The 22,109-nt window shown below is 39.9% G+C and overlaps 1 long non-coding RNA gene across 1 annotated transcript in view; it reads right to left on the bottom strand.

The window, feature by feature from the left end:
- LOC122464096 overlaps positions 1-5,975 on the bottom strand; it is a 48,132-nt gene extending 42,157 nt beyond the window's left edge. The window contains exon 1 of the long non-coding RNA XR_006287972.1: positions 5,741-5,975. This is a non-coding gene — a long non-coding RNA (uncharacterized LOC122464096). The remainder of the gene's footprint in view (positions 1-5,740) is intronic.
- Positions 5,976-22,109: the final 16,134 nt, after the last annotated feature.

The raw sequence follows: 22,109 nt of genomic DNA, 5'->3' as shown, positions 1-22,109 counted from the left end.
TAGATGACTCAGTCCCCCTAAGGAGAGAGTCCCCGACCACCACCACCCTCCTCCTTCTCTTGGGAGAGGTGATCGTGGAACCCTCATCTCTAGGACAGTGCATCTCATGCTTTCCAATCAGCAGAGTCTCCTTCTGTTCCCTTCCCTCAGATGTATCATCTAGTCCACTCTCCACATTAGTACCTGTGGAGAGAATATGAAAATGGTTGCTTACCTGTATCTGCGCTGCTGGTACATGGATGCTCCCCTTTCTTCTTCTGGAGGTCACATGCTGCCACATTTCTTCACCATCCTCCTGTCCCCGCTGTGCAGCCTGCTCTGAATCTTCAGAACATTGTGTCCGTAGAAGCATATCCTGACGTCTATCCAGGAAATCTTCAGTTTCTCTTATGCAACGCAGGGTCGATACTTGTTTCTCCGGACCTTGAACTACTCAGAGAAGCCGGCAAGATGTAAGCCTGAGTGGGCTCTCCCCAGGCGAACTCCCAGGAAAACTCCCTCTGTTAGCTCTCTGCTGTTTGCCACTCAGCTGGTTCCCAGCTGACTGGCTTTTAATAACAGTCAAGCCCACTCAAGGCTCACCTGGAACAAAGGACTCCCAGTTCACACTTTTCAAACAACCAATCAAGCACACGGTCAAACAATGTTTCTATGAGAAGCTAGAATAAAAATTCATAGAGAACAGATCGATTTCTTTTAACTTTTCTGCGTCATTTTCATATGTATATTCCAGCCAGATATTTGTGTCATTCAAAGATTATGTTCTTATGGATAGAACATGAAAAATAAGCTGTTTAAATTTGTCAAGTTTCACTAAACTAAATAGGATTAGCAGACAATTGTATAATAAAAATAAAAAATTCTTTAGAATAATTTCAAATAATTAAAAGCTATCTCTAACCAGAGCCACTAAAGCAATTAGAGAATTACAATTTCAGTGTGTTGAAATTACAAGACATTGCATACCCAATTTCTTACAATTACAGGGTGAGTGCTAGTACTACACTAAATTAAATGGTTGATTAAAGAACTCTCTCGAAGGGTTAATGGTTAGTAATTTGCAATGTACTGAAATCACAAAGAACAGGCCTTTTACACCCAGTTCTCACAAAGACAAGGCCAAAATGTGCTGCCAAGAAAACTTTGCCAGGTGATTAAAACTGGGGAGGAAATGCTTAGCTCCATGCATTGTAAAGCTGTAGAATGTTAGATTATCACTATCCCAATTAATCATTTCATTCTTGTGATCAGGTCAGTGAGTGCCACTGAAAATGTGCTTTTAAATGCAGTCAGATGTTAAATGAAATAAACTTAGGCTATGGCTACACTATAGAGCTCACAGCAGCCCCGCTCCACTGATGGCTGATGCTCTAAACTGATGGGAGAGAGCTCTCGTCGACTTAATTACTCCAGCTCCCATGAGCAGGGGTAGCTATCCTACTGACAAAGTGCTGTCCACACTGACAAAGCTTAGGTGTAATTTATGTCGCTCGGGGGGGGGGGGTGGCTTATTCACACACCGGAGTGACAAACTTAAGCTGTAGTGTGTACATAGCTGAAAGCCCTTTCTAGATACATTGGCCAGAATTAAGGAGCTCAGCATACTGGGTGCATGTTGGGAAATTGGTTCTTTCTGAGAAGCTGCCCATAAGGGCCATAATGGTAGCTTGTGGCTGCTGAGCACTTTTGAAAATCTGGCTCTTGTTTGGGTGCCTAAAGGAGAGATGAGCTCTTCTGAAAAATCCCACCCTAGCTGTGGATGCCGAGCACATGAAAATCTGATCCATGTGATCTTTTAACCTTTGGTAAAATACCTAATTTTTGTCATGTGTCAACTAGCCCTGTAGCTTAGAACCATTGAGTGGTCAATGTAACAACAATTCACAAGGAGTATAAAGTACCCAATCTAGCAAAATGCCAATGGACTCAAAAAGCACTGACTTTCATCGGCTATGAGGGTGTTTAATTTCTTACAGAATCATTTATTAATTATTATTATTTTTAGAAGTAAATATTTAATTTGGGCACTCCCAAAGGTATTGGTTGGGATTAGGTCACATAGTAACAGGCACTGTACAAACATTGTCTCTTTTCTATCCCTGCCCTATGTCTAAAAGGCATAAAACAGATGATGGGTTGAGGATGGGAATGTATCACACTAGCAAACAATGATGATGGCACAGCTTTTTTAGTCACATTAACTCTGTTTCAACTTGCAGTAGGGGTTGGGTATAGAGAAAGAAAAGGAAAGAAGGGGAAGAGGAACAGGTACAGCTTGTCACCTGTCTAGCCATGGTCAACAAGCTGGGTTCTGTAGGCATCATAACAGAGGCGAGTCTTACAGGGGAGTTTGAAGGTAGATCATGTAGCAGTTGTATGGATATTATTAGGGAGTTGGTCCCATGCATATGGGACAGCAACGAGCAAAGGTCCTTAAATGAGAAGCTAACTGAAGTGGGCACATGTGCTGGGAACATTGCCAGAGTGAAGGTGGAGGGTCACTGTCGTAAGTTAGTATGACAGATACTACTAAAATATTATTAGGAGACAGTGATTTCTCCTCCCACATACACCTGCAGAGGAGACAGGTGGGGAAAGGGGTCTCTGTCCCCTCTCATGCCCTTGTGCACATGCATGAAAGCAGTCAGAGCATGGCCGTATACTCATAAAGGACATCAGATAAAATAAAACAAAGTTAACTTGTGTCCGTACAGGGACTAGAGCATCCAGTCACTTGTTTAAGTAAAACAACATAGCTGAAATCCTTGTTGGGGGGGGAGGGGGAATGGGAGAGGGAAAGAGCCCCAGACTGAGAGGTCACCTTAAAAAACATGACTTGGATAACATACTACTAACTAGAGAAATGAGGAAGCCACTAGCTGACTGAAGCTCATTTCAGATAAGAGTAAGGCGACATTGCTGCTGTCATCTTAAGGTGAGATCATCACATCTTCTACATGAGACATCATCTTAGAGCCACCCAGAAACTGAAATTGGTGTAGAATAAGGCAACCTTTTTAGTAAGTGGTGCATTTCATGAAGAGCACTTAAGACCAGTGTTCCATGATCTGTTCCGGTTCCCAGGAGGAGATTAAGGTGCTGATATAAAGCCCTAACGGGTTTGTGACCCACTCTCTCTTCATGTTGGAGTACTCTCTGTATGAGAAGGGGAACTGCTGGCAGATCCTTCCTTGTGAGAAGTCTCAGGTTAAAATTCACTCCTCCCCTACCTACAATCCTGCCTTTGGTCTAATTTAGACCAAATATTCTTGCATTCTGGGCCCATATCTTTTTTCCAAGTGGGGCAGTGAGGGGCATGACATGGGCTGGTACCTGTTGGTGAGGCAGGGTATGGTTAGATTATCATCTCAGGTTGATTTTTTCCCTGCAGTTGTGGGAAGGCAGCCAGATTTTTTTTTTTTTTTTTTTTACAACTTTTATCTTTAAAATTATGTCCAAGGTACTTGGAGTCCAGGATTGCCACTCCTCTTTTGTGATGTCTAAATAGGTGTATAGATAGATCTAGATAATTAGAAGTGAGAAATGTAACACATACTGCTTAATATATGGGTAAAACAGAGTTTGATATTTCAATACGTAGAAATGCGAATAAGCATATTTAATGAAAACAGGAAGAAAAATACATCCTCTCTCTTCTCTCCATGGCACTGACTCTGCTATAAAAAGCACATGGTGCAATTCATTTTTCATTTCACCCTCACATTAGGTCTGTGCTAGGAGTTAAATTCCGCAGCACAACTAGAATAATGATTTACACTTCTATTACATCTTTTATCCAAGGATCTGTAACTCATATAAACAGGATATAATCAAGCATAACACAACATGCCGATAGGATAAGTGTTGTGATGTTTAAATAAAAAAATTAAGTGTTCCTCTTATGATCTAATTTATGTACTGTGGAGTACATTTTCCACAAGTATCATCTCTTTCGGGTCTCCAATAATGCGCGCACACACACAATTATAGATGTGCATGCAAACATCTACACTTGACAGGCATAAAGAATTGTGTGTGTGTGTGTGTGTGTGTATGCAATTTGTAATACAGTAGACTCTACGCAGCTATTTGCAGCTTCCAAATTGCCTTCAAACTTCATTGATGACCACAGGCCTAATTTGGTTAACATTTCATTGATACCAAGAATTTCTGAAATATTCAGTGTTCATGGAACACCAAAGTATAAGAACAGGCATAGTCTGGGTGGCTACAACGTCACACTGAAGATTTTTGCACAGTACTAGAATGTAAATATTAACTGGCTTATGGGAAATAATAGTAAAATGTTACCCAAGAGTTAAAATAATACCTATGATTTTGTCACATTGCCCTCAAGATACATCTCTATTGCAGAAACGAGGTCACTGAAATGGACCACACTTGCTATTGTTGAGAGCACAAAGTTGTCTGTATGCAACTTACATGGAGATGGGGGCATAGAGAGTCAAGAGAAGATATTCCAGTACTGTGAAAGAGTTTGGGGTTGCTCGTTTGTTTTTTATTAACTGTCTTTCTCTCTGTGGACTAGGTCAGTGTGCTACAGTGAGCCAAAATTTGCTGACTTCTGACGTTCTAAAGAAGAATTAGTGCTGTACCACAAGAAATGTGTGGCATGCTGGTGTTTATTCTGAATAGATCAGCCCCTTATAGAACTACGATAAGACCCATGACCTTCTGACCTTTCAGTTCTAGAGAAAGGAGTATTGCTCATTAAACTGTTTTTCTTTTTGCTAATGACCTTTTATGGCTAATCTTCACTGTTCTCTGCTGAAGCAATCAACTTACAATGAAAAAAGAACCGCACACTTCAGAAGTGCAAATACTCTTGTATTAATCCCTGCCCCCACTGAAGCAAACTCTTGCTTACAGTTTGTGTTTATAACCAGATTTGAATACAGGAGAACAGTGTTAATTCAAAGGTGAATGTTGAAGAAGATGGGCCTACAAAGCTATACAATTTAATTCTCACAACATCTTAACCCGAACTCGTAAGTGTTCACATCCGGCTCTAGTTCATATATCAGAAGACCTAAATAACACCATGTTGAAAGATGAATGAACCTCAGAGCGTTGCAAAAGTCAGTTAAATATGCCAAAAATAAGAACATTTATCTCAAATTTTCAGTCTATAAAGGTGGCATGGATAATTTACAAGAAAAAAAAGCTTCCTTGTGAGTTTTTCCAGATTATTTCTGGTTTCTAGCCCTGGCTAGAATAAGGTCTGTGTGAAGAAGTAATTTTTAAAAGTATTCATAATGAGGTTTAGTTTGAAATTCAAGTAGTTTCACAATAGTATTCACTATATTTCTGCTACCTAGCACTGATACTAGCTTTCTTCAAAGGAAGCAGTGGCATCTGTAAGTATATTTATACAAGCTGTCCCACCCATATGACTTTACTATTAATGAAGAAATTTCATCAGGTATAAACCCCAAGCTTGAAACCACTTCAACAGTATGTCACAGATTCCCCCTTGCTTCTAAGCACACGTTTGTAGCTGGGTGCAGTAATGTCAGTGTTACTGTCTTAGTTTCCCCTCTCAGGCACCTCATAGACTCTACCACAAACTCTCTTCTGTCTGATATTACTCCTACCCAGGCCAAGTTTATCCCACATAGAGAAGAAAGAAGAGTCCTTGAAAGCCCAGAACACAGTCCATTTATCCCATACACAATGCACATAGTCCATACATGTCCCAAAACACACTTCAATCACATACCTCATATTCCTGCTACAGTGTCTTCCGCCATACCCAGATTCTCAGACAGTCCTCACCTGTTCTTTTATCAGAACAGCCACCTCAGCCCTTCCAGCAAGGGTCCTTCCCAGGCTTCTAAGCCTCTGCCTGGGAAAGGTCAGCATGCTAACCCCTATACTAGGCTCTTAACCCTCAGCACTCTTCAGCCTCACAGTCCTGTGGTCTGCCTCAGGCAGGCCCCTGCCCTAGTCTTCAGCCTTCCCCATGGACTTCCTAACCCATCGCAGTCGTTTTCCTCTTATTTATTAGCCGCAGATGCACCCTGCACTCTTAATCAGGTCAACCTGGGATGTACCTGTGCTGGCACAGAAGAGCTGGACCCAGTTTCACTTAAAGCAGCAAGCCACCCTGTGACATAATTGTAGGCACATGCACATCTGCTTTTGAGCTGTGAGAACCTTTCACAGTAAAACCACGAACATGAAACTTTGGAGTTAGGTCATAGAAATAAGTGAGCCCCTGACTCTTATCAAAATTGGAAGCAGAAAACAAGGGCTAAGTCACTTAATTATTCAAAAATTAATGACACATGACAGTTGTTCATATGGTAAATGAGGATCCAATTGACTCATCTGAGCCCATATACAATGCCATGAACACATGCCAGTTTCATTTTTGAGTTTCAATTTTGTCACATTGAGTTAAAACAAAATATACAGCAAAATTTAAAGCAGTGTGAAACCACACAAACCAGCAAATGAGAGTTAACTGAATTTGAGCTGAGTGAATAATTCATAACAAGTCATTTTGTGATTTTATTGCCACTTTGTTTGTGGATTGTCCACAAACAAATTGTGATTCCCTTGAATTCATCAACAGTTCGAAATACCAATTGAATTATTTCCACAAATAATTCTTGGACCGTAGACCAGTTGTAAGCTGTGACTCTTCAGTACTGGACAATTATGATTTGTGTACAGTCAAAAGAGCTTTGTTCTCTGATTGGCAACTATTACGGTGCAACTAGTTATTACTCAAATTCAAACTTTACTTTCTACTAATATTCTGCAGAATCCTCTTAAAAGTTGCAAATTTTGATGAACATTGTTGCTACCCAAGATCTTTTCTGGAATAGGGCACAAAATTTAAAATGTGCAACAAATTCTCAGAAGACTTATTTTCAATATTTACCTACCTTTATCACTCAATTTTGTTTTGGGGTGGAGGGGAAATTTTACCTCAGTTTTAGTGAGATTTAGTTAAGGCTACCTTTCCTTTACATATTAATATTGGCATAACACATAATTAAACATAAGCCAGGAGGACAGGAAGGAAGTTTCAGGGTGAGTGTATGCATGTGTTAGTGTCATATTCTGTGGTTACAAATGAAAGGGCTTTAGGCTTCCTCTTCCTATATCATTACATTGAAAGAAAAGGCAAATTTGTTTCTGGTCCCCTGAAAATACAATCATTTATTTGGCAATTAGCAAAGGGTTGTAGTGCACCTTAACCAGTACTGCTGGCAAAGGTATCTTTGAACAATGAAATCGTGTTATATGAGTGCTGTGTGGGAGGAGGGGCACAGCAGAAGGGCTGAAGATCAGCCTGCTGCTGGGCAGGAATGAGAAGAGAAAAGCTTCTTTACTCAGAATTACCAGACAAGATGGTAACATGGCCTTTAAGGCTTGTATGGACTAGACCCCATCAAGATGGGAAAACAAACCTAGTTCACATCCTGACCTCCCCAAATGGGGAGTCTATTAACCCATTCAGAGGAAAATCCAAAAGAGTTTGCCCACAGGATCTCTCCTTAGCTCAGGGAAATTTACCGTCAAATTCATTGTTCCACTATAACAAATCTGCACCAGCTATTCTCCTTTGAAGTAGTCACAGAGGAGCACAAAGCCCTCCAGAAATGTCCCTGGTTCATGAGGCCTCTCAAGCAAGAGCCCTCAGTGCTAGGGACCTGCTAGAAATAGTGGGGGGGGAGGGGCATAAATAGGGTGGCCTGAATCTCAGGTGTTCTTCAGCTTCCAGGAGTCCTGGTAGCTGCCATGGCAACTCAGCTGCATATTTCGGTAGCCCTTGCCTGCACTGGGGGTGGGCAACCTAGTCCCAAGATGAATTGCAGTCAGGGACAAGCCAACTATATCTTCTTAATCTCTCCACTAGCCTGACTGCCATTACAATGATGAATTTCCCCCCTCCTCCACCAAATCGGAGTTTGCTGACTGAGCCTACCTTTGTTTTGTTCCAGCAAAGCCTGGGTGCTGCTACTTTTGCCAACTACCTGTAGTCCTTGGTCTGGTGAACCTAGACCTTTCTAGGCCTGTGAAAGAAATATTTCTTCCCTACTATCCGAAACCTTTTCTAAAGCCAGCCAGCCAGCCTTACCACCTGATAACTAACTACTGGAGAACTCTCCTGCTAGTCTTCATAGTCCATGCAGCTGTTGCAGCTTGAGGGTCATTGCAACTTTGCTTCCAGGACCAATCTTTAACCCCTTCCTTCCCTGGGCTAGAGTCAATTTTGTGTATCTCTTCACAGTACTGATGGTTTTAAGTATAGTTTTCAAAGAACTAGAACAGAATGGTACATGGAGTTTTATTTGGGGCCATCAGATTAAATGCCAGTGTTCTAAGGAGAAATTCCCTTCTAAGATAAAATACTTTTTCATTATTGTGGGGTTTTTAGGTTTGGTTTTTGCACTGCACTTTTTTCTAGTCAACCTGCTTTAGAAAACCTTTATAAATTAACTCGTGCACAATACAGTGTGGCTTGCTCATGTAATACATGAAGGAACATCCATCTTTCTTTGCAACTTCGATCATTTATTTTTTACTGGAAAAAATAAATAATTGTTTGAATTTACACATTTAATATAAACAAAAATGATATACAGCTGTCCCATTTTCACACTATGCTAACTAGACAGATTAGGTTTTGCTCAGAAGTTCTGAAAGTCTGTAATCTGATTTTGCATGCAGATCAATGTTTGTAATAGTCACCTTTTGAGAGGCAGTGCCATCTCTTTAGGAATAGGAGATGGGGAAAGCAGAAGGAACCATAATAGAAACTAATATTTAGCAGGTGTGAAGGAGAGACGTGCAGATTAGATCATCCACATAAAAGGGGTGGGAACATCAAAATGACTCAGTTGGTTTTACACTGCTCCCTCTGAAATCAATGGAGAAATACCCATGGACTTCTGCGGTATCAGAGTAAGACCAACAAGCTTTTGATAATCCCTCAAATTTCTAAATTAGCACCTCAACTTCTCTCTCCAAAATTTAAGGGGCCAACTACTAGAAATAGCATGCTTGATAGGTTCTTTTAAGAGGGTCCATGAAGATTTGGTAATCACAGAGAAAGCAGCTGCTATGGAAGGCATTGAATTCCTGCCTTTCTGAGGGCCAGAAATGTGAGTGAGAGACACCTCATGGAGTTTTCAAAACTGGATCCTAGTGTATTTATAATAATTATTGGAGCTGGTTATTTGGATTCCCCCTCCCTAAACAATCCAAAAGAAAATGAATAGTTTTAATTTCTTCAAAATTGTTTACTTCTGTTTTCCAAAAGAACATTTTTTTCAAAGCAAAATAAACATTTAGTGTTACAGTGTTTTGAGTAAAATTTTTAGGTCTTCCCCCACCTTGCAGTTTAACCTCTCTCACTAGAAAAGTATGTAAAAAGGGTAAGGGTTTTTTTGCATGTTTGTTTAGTGAAATTTTTACTTTCTCAGTTTTTAAATTTTACCCCTTTTTTCCTCACCCCATTTTGCCAGTGAAAAAAATTGAGGAAAAAGTGAGAGAAATTGGAAAATAAGATGACTAAATCCTCTCCCCCCCCCCAACTCTTTTTTCTACTGGAAAGTGAGAGGAACATAAGACGGTAAGAGAAAGGAGAAGAATATCTTTTCCTTAAAAAAACAAAACAAAACAAAAAAAAACACAGTACTTTTCCTATGGGGAAAAATTAGTGTAGGGGGGGGGGTTGTATAAAAAAAATGCATCTCCCTCAATTATTTTTACCTTCCCGTTCCATTCTCCTTCTTTACAGTGCAGAAGAAAAGAAGTTGTTTTAAAAAGGAGAGATTGGACATTTAGCCTCTATTTCAAAATGAAATGTTTTGAAAGTGAAAAATTTATTTGATGAAACCTCATTTTCTGTAATACAAAACTTCTTGTTGAAAACATTTTGATTAGCCTAATAATTTCATCCACTTGTTTCATTAAGTAGTATACTTCTATAATAAAAATTAAAATGATATATTTTATACTTTTTAATCAGCTGTTTTATATTCTTTAAGGGTATCGCTGCTAAACCATACTAATCTCTAGAGGGGAAAAAACCCCAAACCTTTCAAAAGGCTTTTCACATGTTTCCAACTTAACTGGAACTTTATAATGAGCTCAAAATTATTTTAAAAGCAACTGAATTCACAAACTTCAAAAAGCACTTTAACAAAGAAATCTATTTGTTATTTATCCAAAGATGCCAGCATTGTAAAAACACTAGTCCTTCTCAGATAGCTCCCAGGATTTTACTGGTGAATATAAAAGTGAATAGTATTAGTGGTTTGTGAGTCTACCAGTGCCTAAGTTTAGTTTACTGTACCGTACACTTAAGCACATTATAAAAAATACTATTCACATTTCTTCTTTTTTAATTCTTGTTTAAGTGTCTCTTTATTTTTAGATACCTACTTCTGCCTTACTAGCCTAGTATTGTGAAGTGATTTAACAGCAGTTTTTATTGCAGCTGTAATGCTCAAGGCAAATCCTAAGAGTTCCCTTTACGTTTTGTTTAATTGCAGATGTGGTGGGTATGGGATAGTAATAATCAGTTTACAGACTGCCTTTAGCTTCTTCCGGTGTTACAGTCCAAATCAACAAGCTAGTCATCAGGCATAATGTCACCATTTTTCTCCTTTCATACACTTGACCTTTAGACTGTCCATTAAACAGAGGAAGGCCAATTCCTATCCATATCTTGGCAACAGAGATTTTCCTGCTGTGTACGCACATTTATTCAACAGAAGTTGCAGCCCAATTGACGTCTATCTGACTTGGAAGTTTCCTTCCTTTCCTACTAGAATAGGAAGTGTGTATATATATAATTATGGGCTAGTCCAGTAATTAGTTTTAAGGGAGGGGATTTTAAAGAGGAAAACCTTATGCTGGATGGAAGTTTTGAGTTACAGCTAGACTTTGAGAGGATGTTCTGTTGCATGCATCCTTTACATTGATCCATTCACAAATGGTATGTTACAAAAGGAAACAATATTCATAATCTGAACTAAACTTGCTAATTTGACTGGTATTGTTCTATTTTGTATAGACCATAGACTGAATATACAAGAGGAGAAAAAAGGATGGATGAGACAGGCGTAATGAAAGAACTTTAATTTGGTCTAATCTGAGAAGTGCTTATAAAGGGCTGGATCCAATGTTCATTGAAGTCAATGGGCATTGGACTGGACCTTTAGCACACCCGTTCAAAATTCTCATAAGCTCGTTCCACAAGTAACAGAAATATCCCTTCTCCACAAAGATGTAAAAGGAAAACAAAATATACATTTAAATTATATTATTTAATATAGAAACATTATGAACCTGAATTAAATTGGGCAAACCACTTATGCTGGTTAACAACAGAACATTACACTGAAATTCAGGAATCACATTTCCTATAAAAGACAGATCCCACCTTCAATAAACTAGGGAAATCTGTCTCAGATTATAGCCCTATCATTTGGCAAGAAACTTAAATGGCACCTATTTTAGCTGGATCTCCCAAGGGAATAGTAGTAGTTGCATATGCAAGACCTAAATGAGGAACGGATTTGGCAACCGTACTTGCAAGTGCCGTGGAGACCAAGCATGCTGAAGACAGAATGTGGTTGTTAGGTAACAACAGTGACCACATTGGTCAGTAAAGATTTCTGGGTAAACTGGTGCACAGAGCCAGTAGATGGAGACTTTCTACGCCCTTCCATCCAGATAAGATATATGATATGTAGATCACAAATAAGAAGAAATACATAAAAATCAAAAGTCACACACTATGGTTGATATCAAAACTGCCACTTTTTAGCCATGTTGCCATATGTGGCTAGGCTTGTAATTTTGGGAGTACAGTGTTTGGTGCTGATCTTGCAATTCCCTCAGATGGAGCCATAGGGTCAGGGAATTTGTACTACCAAATTACAAACTTCAGCCACGTGTGGTGACACAGTAGGTGGCAGGGTGCACCTGCATACAGTTATGGGCTTTAGGAAGTAGGCAATTCTGACACAGCAACTAAATGTCACATTTTCTCTGCAGAAAGAAATGAGTTTTGAGGACGGATACGGAAGAGGAGAGTGTCAGTGTTTTAACCAGCATATCATAGAGTAGGGTTGGATGATGAGATAGTTAAAATGCCATTGGACAGTCAAGGGTAGTGTTACCACAGGGGGCAAATCTTAGTTTCCAAGGGTAGTGTAGCTACCCTGTCAATGATCAAATGTTTGTAGTTTAATTTTTTTAAATCAGATTTAGGGGTGGTTTTGTTTCTTACATAATTTTTGTTGTGGTATTTATGGTTATCTCCTATTTTGTTTAAAATGTAATGGCACCATATTCATTTTGTGTTTATTTTTTTCTTTTAATTCGTTCAAATTGATTTCATTCATTTAGGGGGCAAATGCTGTAGTCCAATTATCCCAAAAACCTATTGAAATGAATGAGGAGTGTGTGGTTTGGTCCTGATTTACATGAATTCAACATCAGTGCTTATAAAAATTTATGACATGAGCATTTAAAAAAGAAAACAGAAGTAAAGTGGACCATTTGTTTCTTTCCAACTTGACAAATGGAAGTCTAAATTAGTCAATTAGGCCTCAATCCTGCAACTGCTCTTGTCAGGGCATAGGCATCTGATAACACAGGGCCAATAGCAGGATTGAGACCATAAGGATGCACTCTGTGGTCCTTAAATCAAGCAAAACTATTTACTTTACTGAGTAAATAATGCAGAATTTTGGTATATTGTTTAGGAATTGGTTCAGTGAAGACCAGAGCTGCCTCAATTTTCTGTTTCCTCTGCTTATTCCCTTCTTAAGTGCTTCCTACCTCATCTAAAAGCTAAGTCATCCAGTACTAGAAGTTAATTTCCATTTAAATAGAAAAAATATTATTTTTCCTAAAAACTGTGTTGGTGGCCTTACCATCAACTCTAAATATGACCCCAACCAGTAAGACAAGAAAAAAAGTCCTTTTAAAACACCGTTAAGCACAAAAGAAAGCTAAAGAGAGTGAGGGAAGGTGGCTGTGGTTCCGTTATTGAAGACATGTGGAAGTACAAGGAATGATTGCCCAGATCACAAGTGTAGAGTAAACCAGAGTGGGAGAAGCTGTGGTAGAGGCCAGGTCACAGCAGGACAGATTTTGCTCCCGGGGCGAAAAAGTACTTCAAACTGGAGGATAAGTATGAATAAAATGAATGTGCAGATTTTTCTTACTACGCTGTGTGAATACTGATTTCATGTAAGTTCATAAAAATTCCTGTGGAATAATTCTTGTCTGTTGAGTGCCTAATTACCAAGCTCAGATGTAAGAGATGCAATATAGCATCCCCAAGCCTCCAAAAAAAAAAATCATGATATTAAGAAAAAAATAAGGTTATTTTTATTTGCCTTCTGGGTTCACTCAGGTCATGTCTTTAAGCTTTCCTGTGGAACCAGGAAGGCTAGAAATCCACTTGAAAGAAAGAAAAGTCTCACATAATTGCATGCCTCTAAGAGAAGGGTTTTTTAATAATAATAATAAAAAATACTGCAAGTTTCTCAATAAAATCAGGAGTGGACAACACTGAAGATATACGCTAACCTTTAATGTTTTTTTAAATTTTCTGTATATTTTATTGTAATGAGTCCGGGTTATAGACGGAGAAGACAGGCAGACAGTATACATATACACTATATAAATACACATTATAGCATCCTCAAAGAAATTGCAGTCTTTACATACAGGCACATTTGAGCACAAAGCTAGAGACAGACCTGACAGTAACATTCACATACATCTCCGATTCCAAAAATAATGGTCTACTTGGTACTGGGGTTTTACATCTCCATTCTGAACATCCTACCTATAATGGATTTGACATTTTTGTTCAGGCCCATTTACATCATCTTGTACACTTACATACAACTACAACTGGGTGAAATTTTTAGACAAGTTTATTTTGCTGAAAGAAGCAGCTTGGGTTCAACTGAAAGTAATTTTTTTTTCTGCCAGAAAATACCAATCAATCAAAACTGGAACTTTTTGGGGAAACACTGATTTTGATTAAACTTTTATCAGGAAGGTTTCGGGTCAAAACTAGAAAGAGAGACCAACTGACTCTATGCCCTAGTGGTTAGGGCACTCACTTGAGGCATGAGAGACCCAGGTTTAAATTCCTGCTCTGAATCAGGCAAAGACAGGATTTGAACTTAGGGTACTCACCTCAGGTGTAGGAGACCTAAAAACATGGCTATTGGCTGGGTGCCCCTGTCATTTTTCTGGTGAAAAGTTTTGAAAAGGTGCCAGTTTCATTTTGATGCAGAATAAAAACAAATTCTAAGCACTCAAATTGTTGTGAAAGTATATTCTTGTTTTCTGGCTAACCTAAAATATGAACAGACAGTTCCTTTTCAGTTCTAATTTAAAGTAGTCTATAATTTTATTCCAAGATGTTTGCCTTAGGGCAATAGGACTTTTGGATTACTCTATCATATTGCTATTCTGAAATTTATACACTAAATTTACTAACTGGAAAATATCTAAATTCTCTTGTCTATGGTTAACAGTGGTGTTTGAGCAACAGATATTTTACAATTTTTAGACTCTGACCTTTGGAAAGCATCTATAGAGTTCATCATCCAAAAGCAGATAAATGATAAAAGTTTTTTTGCAAACACAATTTCCTGAGGTTTAAATCTACTATACTCACACATCCAAGCTCAGTAACAGAGAATCTTTCCTCCTGCTTTGCTCATGTTTTTCTTATTTGTACACTGATCTACTCAACTGAAAGGAAATTGTGTCCTATGTGTGACCTCAGAGTTTAGACAAATTACTTATTTCCCTTTCCATATGAAGACTAAGACTTCCATATAAATAGATGCGCCTAGGAGACAAATGAGATCTATGTCTTGCATGTTTCAGTTCTCAAATGTAATTGACATAATGAGTGCATCTTTTTGGATTTTGGTCCTAATTCTGATCTCACTCATTCCTGAATGTGTCAAGTAATATTTGTGTAAGCCGGATGAGAAATCAATGATTAAAAAAATCATCCCTAGCAAACTAACACTCTGAAACCTAACATAAAATTGTGGCTTACTTTACAGTAACTGTTGTTGTTTGAGATGTGTTGTCCATATGTATTCTACTTTTGTTGCACATGCACCATATGCATGTAAGATCAGAATCTTTTGGCCAGCACTGTATGCTGGAGCTGTACCTAAGCTCCTGAGGGCATAAAGGTTGGATTGGGGTCAAGCATCTCTCACAATTCCCTCATCAATACAGAATCCAGGTATTATGGGACCCCATAGTAATGGGGAAGGAGGGTGGATTGTGGAATACACACGGAAAAATACATCTCAAAGCACCACTGTTACTGTAAGGTAAGTAACCCTTTTTTCTTCTTTAAGCGCTCATCCATATGTACTCTGCTCTTGGTGACTCACAAGTAGCAACCTGATGAAAAGGAAGTGGGTGCTTAGAGCCTACTTAAATAGATATTACAATATAGCTCTGCCAAAACAATCTTCAGATCTGGATGCCTCCATCAAAGAATTCCATTTAGTAAATGTAACTGATTCCCAGTTAATTCTCTAGAATTCCTGTGATACTTCTAAAAGATGCTGCAGAAGCAGCCTGTGCTCTGGTGCAGTGAGCTCTAGCTTGACACAGGGATCTAATCTAGCTAACGGGTGCCATAGTTTGATACAATCTCTCACCGATTTAGATCATGTTGGTGACAACATTGCTTGTCTCTTCATTGTTTCTGCAAATGCAACAAATAACCTTGGTGAGACCCTGAAAGTACGTCTACGCTGCAATTAGACACTCAAGGCTGGCCCATGCCAGCTAACTCAGGCCAAGGGCTGTTTAATTGCAGTATATACTTTTGGGCTTGGGCTGCAGCCCGAGTTCTGGGACGCTCCCACCTCTCAGGATCCTAAAGTCCAGGCTTCAGCCTGAGTATCTACTCTGCAATTAGACAGTCTCTTAACCTGAGCCAGCTGCGGGTTTTTAATTGCAGTGTAGACATATCCTAAGTGACTTAGTTCTATTCAGATAAAGAAATAGGGCTATAAAGTCATCAAATGTATGAAGCCTCTCTCCCTTGCAAAGAATGGCACAGGGAAAATACTGGTAAAAATGTGTTTTCACTATTTAGTTTAGGTGAAAATCTGAAGTGACTTTGGAAAAACTTTGGACACAGCCTGAGCATGACTTTGTCCATTCAGCAGATAGCAGGCCTCCCATGAATGCCTGTAATTTCCCTCTCTTCTGGGCTGAAGTAAGTGCTAAGAAAGAAGTCATCATACAGTGATATAGCAGACAGCATGAAACTAAGGGCTCAAATGGGGGACCGTCACCAGAGGCTGCCATGGCTCTCCAGCTCCAAGTATATGCTGCCACGCCCAGTCTCAGTCAAGGAGGTTTATTCTTTTATAATAAAGGTTAACAAACAGAATAAAGTTGTAACTCAATACCTGCCCCCCCCAGGGTGCTCTGGCAGCTTCCTCGCCTTCGCCAGCTCTATTCCCCTCTTGGAGTAGCAGCAAGGGGTTTGCTACCTTGAGCCCCGACATCCTTTCGCCAGGGACCCACCACACGAATTAGTGCCACTCCAGCATGGCTGGTGCCTAGACAGGGGTTCAGTTTGTCTCAGTCCTTCTTCCCCCCAGCTACCTACTAGCAGCCCTTTATTGGCCCAGTTACTGCCAGCCCTCTTGAATTAGCTGGATTAGGGGCACCGACTCCAGTCCAGGGGAGCTGGGGTCAATCTATCAACAGCGACCCCATCAGTCTCACCAGGACAACATTAGGATTGGGAGGGTGGGGAAGAAGGAAGTTCTCATACTGTGCAAATTCATGCATCAGGCCTTTAAGAAATTTAGCTACTATAGGATGTCAGACTCTAGTGTTGCCCTGTGGAAGTGAGTGGTATCCTGATATAGCTGCCAGATGAACTTTAACAGAGCTCAAAGAGAGTCCTGGGCTTTTTAGCGACAACAGGTAGTCCAAACATGTGAGATCTTGGTTTATGTAGGAGATAGTTACACCGTTTTGATAAACTCTTTTCCACTTCCTGGCATAAGTCAATCTTGCAGAATCTTTTCTACTTTGTATCAAAATGTTTTATTCAGCTCTGGAACAATTTTTCTCTACATCAATTAACTAGCCAGCATCCATGACATGAGATGTAGAAATTCTAGCCTGGATGGAGACTCTTAGTCTGGTCCTCATAAATGACGTTGCAGTCAGCAGTAAGATTATTGGATGACATACAGACAATTTCAACAGGTCTGGGTTTTAGTACTGTTTGGAGCACGGTGACATAATAAAATCATTACTGCCAATTTCTGCTTGATTTGTCTAAACACTCTTCATATCAGAAGGATTTGTGAGAATGCATACACCTCATCCTAAACTAGAGCCCAGGGTATAAGGAATGTGTTTGCTTGGAAACTGGGGCACCGATACCCCCTGCAACAGAAGATCTGATACTTTGTGTTCTTCTTCTTGGCAAATAAGTCTATGTCACTCAGAAATACCTTTTGAATGGTGGTCTTTTATATACTATTTGTGGTCATACAAAAACTGTCTGCTCATTTGATTTGCCAACATATTTTGTAATCCCAGCCGATGTAGAGAGCTATGATAGTAACTCGATACCAGATGCACTAGTTCCTTAGATGAACAGTTTTCTGGCAGAGAGGGGAAGACCAGGATCCTCCTTACTTAAAACATGACCATAGTATCATCAGTCACTACTTGACTTGTCTTGCCTTGAATAAAAGGAAGACATATTGCACATGCAAAATAGATCACTTTGTCCAAGTACAGTGTTTCCCAAATGTGGGACGCCGCTTGTTCAGGGAAAGCCCCTGGCACGCCGGGCCGGTTTGTTTACCTGTCGTGTCCGCAGGTTCAGCCGATCGCAGCTCCCACTGGCCACGGTTCGCTATGCCCGGCCAATGGGAGCTGCGGGAAGTGGCGCGGGCTGAGGGACGTACAGGGGCATGTGGCCTGGCACCTTAGATATGCCTTTAATGCCATGCTGAATAGTATATACCCAGGTCTGTATACCTGCACATGCAAACCTGTGCTTTCCAAGCTTGCCTGTGAGTGTCCACACTTCATTGCATGCGCCTTCATACTCACTCTGTACCCAGGCTGGCACCTCCAGACTGATATGCTACATGTGTCTTTGCAGATTCTTAGCGCCTTTGCTAATGTATCTGATCTAGGGTTTGGTTCATAGTATATTATGGGAGAACTTGTCTGTCTATCTTGTGACACTTGACTGGAAGTTCTCATAGCTTGCTAATATAACCAGCTAAAGCATTTTTTGTCTGCATACTTCCTGCTATGAAGTACAACCATGCCCTGGTTGATGTGCCTTTGGGACTTGTTCTTGTTGGTTATTGTCACATTTCAAAATGTAATCTAGACCAGTGAGAGGTTGGGTCACCGCCTGCCCTATAACTTGGGTGCCTTACAATGCTTACACTGTTGTAGCTCCCAACCTGGCCTACTTACAAACAGCCTCCTAGCATGCAGGTCACACTCTGAATGGCTGTATTTAATCACAGACATAGTCCAGCAGCTTGTCAGTAACACACCAGCAATATTCTGGCTTCCACAGCCTTGGTTAATACTTGCAGGATACCCCACCACACTCCCAGTCCTGGACTTTCCCCAAAATGTGTTATGTAGTGTCTAGCCTTCTTGTGGATGGATCAGATAATAAAGGCCTGCTGGCCCTGAAAGCGGTTAATATGCAATAGTTTGCTACTTTAACTGGAGTTACCAAACAGCTCAGTTTAAATACACACTGTTTTAATTTAGATTTAAAAAAAAAAAAAACACACCACACACAAGTTAGGTTTAAGTGAGTACACAGGTAAGAAAAAATGATAAAATGCTAATTAAAACTTAACAAGCTTGACTTTGTTTCAAGATAAAATCCTTACGATATGTTCCCAGCAACATGGCTGGCCAAATTCTCAAATCAGGATCTACCCCCAAAATCAAAGGGCTGGTTCCTTTGTCTTAGGTAAAAGAGTGATAGCTTGGGGTTTCTTCCCCTTTTCTTTTACAGTCTAGTTAACCTAAGAAGTGGATTCTTCTGAGGGTTACCCCTGAAAGCACAGTTTCTTCAAACAGTAAAGAAGGTGATACGACGACTGGTGGTGAAGGAGGCTGTCATGGTGCAGGACTCACCCCTGCAGCTCCTCCTGCTGGTCTCCCACCCACTATCCCCACCTCGCCTCAGTCTTTGGCTACTGCCAGTAACCAATGAGCCCCCGCACACTGGGGCGGACTGCAGTGTATAAGCCAATCATCACAGACAAGGGGGGTTTGGACCTGCTGCCTCTGCCTTCCCGTGGGCTGCCCTGTTGCAACCACAGTACCCTGTCTTAGGCCGTCTGTCAGGCCTGCAGCCTTTCTAGTCTGGAGCCTCCCAGCTCCTCTGGCCTTCCCCAGCCCCGCTTCACCTCAGGTACCGTGGTACACTCCCCAGCAGCCAGGCCCATCTCCCTCCACAGCTGGAGGAGACTCTCTGTTCCTGGCCCACTGCCCTCTTATAAGGGTCAGCTGAGCCCTGATTGGGGCATGGCCACAGCTGAGCCTGCTTCCCCCAATCAGCCTGAGAACTGCTTGCTCCCAGCCACAGCCCTCTCCTGGGCTGTTTTAAGCCCTTCAGGGCAGAAGCGGGTGACCACCCTGCTACAGAGGCTCACCTGTATTTGCTGAAATGCAAATTTGATTTGTCTCCTGCCATCTCTTCTCCCTGCTGTCTTGAGGACCCTGTTTACTACTTATATGTAAACTGAGGTAAACACACATTTCTTCATTCATGATACTTCTGCCTCGGCAGAGCTGGATGGTTTTGAACATGCACCATCAACACCATTCAAGGAAAATTAACAACTTTACATATAATGTTGCTATACACATTTCATCATGATTTTATTGACCAGCAAGTTTTGAAACTTTTCTGTTCAAAACCAGACTCCAATGAGAAACTGCTGAGCTTGAATTAATATGCAAACTAGATACCATTAACTTGGGTTTGAGTAGAGGCTGTGTGTGGCTGGGTCATTACACATATTGAATCTATTTCCCATTTTAAGTATCCTCACTCCTTCTTGACAACTGTCTAAATGGGCCATCTTGATTATCACTACAAATTTTTTTTTCCTCCTGCTGATAATAGCTCATCTTAATTAATTAGCCTCTTACAGTTTGTATGGCAACTTCCACCTTCTCTGTATGTGTATATATATATCTTCTTGCTATATGTTCCATTCTATCCATCCGATGAAGTGGGCTGTAGCCCAAGAAAGCTTATGCTCTAATAAATTTGTTAGTCTCTAAGGTGCCACAAGTATTCCTGTTCTTTTTGCGGATACAGACTAACACAGCTGCTACTCTGAAACCTGTCAGGGATATATGAGCTATTTTAAAACTAATTTTGCATTCCTCCCAATTCCTAGTCACTTGAACGTAACATAATGCTCCCAACTTAGTCAAACCCTTAATTGTTCTAATACTACTAGCTGAACACAAAGTTGAATATTTTTAAGCCAGACAAAGTTCAATGAATAAAAGTCTTATACATGTATCTACAGATTTTGTACTGGAATGTACAAGGAGACCATCTAGTCAACATATACACATAAAAAAGGAAGGTCATAACCAACATGCAAATCATCTCTAGGTAGCAAGCATCCTTTGATACACATTTTTTAAAAAAGGTCATCCTACATACAATCTTTAAAACTTGTGATGTTTTTCTTTAATCTTAATATTTTATGTCTAAATAAGAACCCGAGAAACTAAACTGAGCAGAAGGACCTTCTTCCCTTTCTCTAAAAAATACCATCCTATTCAGTATCCTTGTATCTATTGTTTTCTTAGATTTGTCCTCATACAGGAGTAATATAGGGTTCTCAAAAATACGATTAGAGTTGTACGAAATACAGTGCATCCTTTTAGGTTTTTTGTGTTTGGAGGAAGGGAGGGTAAGATTCAAACAGTCCCAAAAATTCAACGTAAAACTGCCTAGTGTCATCTACTTACATTTCAAAACCATGCAAGACCATAAATGTCATGTTGTCTTGATGCATAAAGTCTCAAAGATTTCTTGTCAGAAAATATTTTATTTTCTATGAAAAATCCTGAAAAAATGATTTTTGTTGAAAATTTCACTGAATCCTTAAAGTTTTCATCAAAAAACAGAACCTCATATCTGAAAACTCTTCGCAAAAAAAGAGTCTGGTTTTCAGTCCTCTGAAGAAAAACTCAAGAAATGTAATTGGAACTGTCCTCCACCCCCAAGAAAAAACAATTTATTCAAAAAGCTATTTTACTTTGAAGAATATTTTTGCTATTTTTTCAGTTTGTTTTTCACATAAGTTGAAATTAAAACTAATAAACAATTATGTGAGCATTACATGGGTTTTGTTGTCAACATTCCAAACATCTCTAGATATAATATTAAACACACATAATTATTGTACTTTCATGAAACAACCATCACACATAGAGCTAAATTTTCAAAGCAAATAGTAATTTTCAATGCTTCAATTTTTGAGTGTCCAACACCTGAAATGGGCCTGATTATAAGAGATAAGTACTCAGCATTTTGTGGGAAATATTCCAATAGCTGAGCAGTGAGACACAGAGCAATGGTTCAGTAATAAGAAAGAGCATAGTGACCAAAAGTTTAGAACCTGGAGACTGTTTGTTGGCCTACAATTATGGTCACTAAAAAGCCATCATTTACTTATAACTAGTACAAAATGGTATCTGAGCCAGAACAGTAATTTCTTCTTCTAAGCATAGAGAATACTGTACCACTGACCATATGCTAACTATGGGTAAATGCTGACTTCTTAATGGCCACCATTCTATGTGAAATGAGATGCTGGATTTCATTCCATTTTCTACTGGAAAAACATCCATCTCACAAAACTATCATCACATTTGGCACTCTTAATAGCAGTTCAAGTAGAGAGATCGAGGACTGATTTACCATCTTCCTCCCACAGCTGGGACCCCAGGCTGGGGTTAATGGGAGACGGCCTGCACTCCAGGTTACAGGAACCCTGTGC

This window comes from Chelonia mydas, chromosome 1, assembly GCF_015237465.2.
Source record: "Chelonia mydas isolate rCheMyd1 chromosome 1, rCheMyd1.pri.v2, whole genome shotgun sequence".
Classification (NCBI taxonomy): domain Eukaryota; kingdom Metazoa; phylum Chordata; order Testudines; family Cheloniidae; genus Chelonia; species Chelonia mydas.
This window is presented reverse-complemented; position numbering and strand designations above follow the sequence as displayed.